Source organism: Anneissia japonica, unplaced genomic scaffold (genome assembly GCF_011630105.1).
Source record: "Anneissia japonica isolate Jap-2015-1 unplaced genomic scaffold, ASM1163010v1 scaffold277_len1293397_cov203, whole genome shotgun sequence".
NCBI classification, from domain to species: domain Eukaryota; kingdom Metazoa; phylum Echinodermata; class Crinoidea; order Comatulida; family Comatulidae; genus Anneissia; species Anneissia japonica.
Genome location: NW_022719460.1, coordinates 201,251 through 202,933, shown reverse-complemented (window position 1 = coordinate 202,933; position 1,683 = coordinate 201,251).

Here is a 1,683-nt window from a genome sequence, read left to right as displayed (position 1 = left end):
ATAATACAGCATCAAATTTTGATGTTCAAAATCATCTGTATGCTGTTTTCAATTCATTTCCTTGCATCGTGGTTTATGTAATGCTTGCTTTCAAGTGTTTTACTACAAATGTTGCCAGCATTATATCTGAAGAATTGCAGATAATGAAAATGAAATTTGTTGTCAAATCATCTTATCATTAATCCTATAATTTGTAATCAAATTATCCCTATGATAGGACTTTTATTATTGTGAACACCTAGGCCTCTACCGTTACCCTCCAAAGTAACCAACATGTCATTTTAACTTAATTTTAAGTCACTGAATCATGAATTTCGGGAAATAACTAAATTTCATATGGTACTGTGCTAGGCCTAATTGATCAACTATGTTACAGTATGTTGAACAAATACACTTCCATTTTATAAAAACCTTTTCCGTCGTTAGAATAAAATCAAGGCTATGGGAGGGGTTACCTCTTGGCACAACCATGTTGGCCTAGGCCTATATAATCCTGCATTCATTGGAGTAAATTATAGAACTAAAATAAGAATGACCTTAGTAAGTCACAGAAAATGGATTGTTTTCTTTTCAAATGCCTTGATTGCAGTATCACTGATTATTGATATTCTATGCCATAATAAATTTAATGTAGATTAACTTAAAAATAAAGAGATATGCAAGCTGCAACTAAAATAATGTAAGTAACTTCGCTTAAAACATACCTATTTTAAATTATAATGCTGCTTTTGCTTCGAATAATGTAGTTTAGAAAATAAATGTGAAATCCCATGTGATATTTCTCCCAGGAATTGTGAACATTAAGCTAAAATATGTGCATAATACAAATCACAGAATAAAAAAGAATGAATTCTCAGATTGATGTATGCATCAGATTTCTAAGTTTTCTCTGAATCAAACATCTCAAAGACAAAATATCATTCCACTTGTTGTGCCATGTTGTTAAAGTAAAAGTTGAATAACCTTTTCATTACAATAATTATTTTCATTCATTTTCAATCCCCATAAACCATTTTATAAAGTAATTTTCCCCTGGTAGGTCTGCCTAAATCTCTATGTAGGCCTATGTCAGAGTTTAATAATAAGAGGTTACCCACAGCTTCTCACAAACTGAAATCAGATTATGAAAGGCCTATGTAAGGCAGATTACATTCATTATAAATGTGATTTCCTTTGGGAACAATACAACTTTTACTAGAGGAGTTCTTGTTAAAATTCATGACTTGGCTACTGATAGATCTTGTATTACAATAGATGAAAAATGTAGCAATTGGCAGAAAATAAGTTGATTTGTGATACATTTTCAAATTGAACCGGTACTTGTCGACATTAGCCTGTATTACTATTAAGTTTTATTTATTTATCATGAACTAACAGTTTTCAAGGATTGATTGACAGCCTATTCCGAAAGGAATATGTTTATATATGGGAATACACACTGTCTCTCCTGATAGTAAGTTATATTGGGCCTAGGAGTGCTATCTTCTTTTGCCATGTATTGCATACTTTGGTTTGTATGTGATATCAGGATATATATTAAATGATGAATACTTCACATTCAGAAATAATCTTCATTCAAAAATTCCTTATTTATCAAAATATTGCATAAAATTGCCAATGAAAAAGTATATCATGAAACCCTTTTTTCATATTTCACCATATGACTTACACGAACGTATGTAT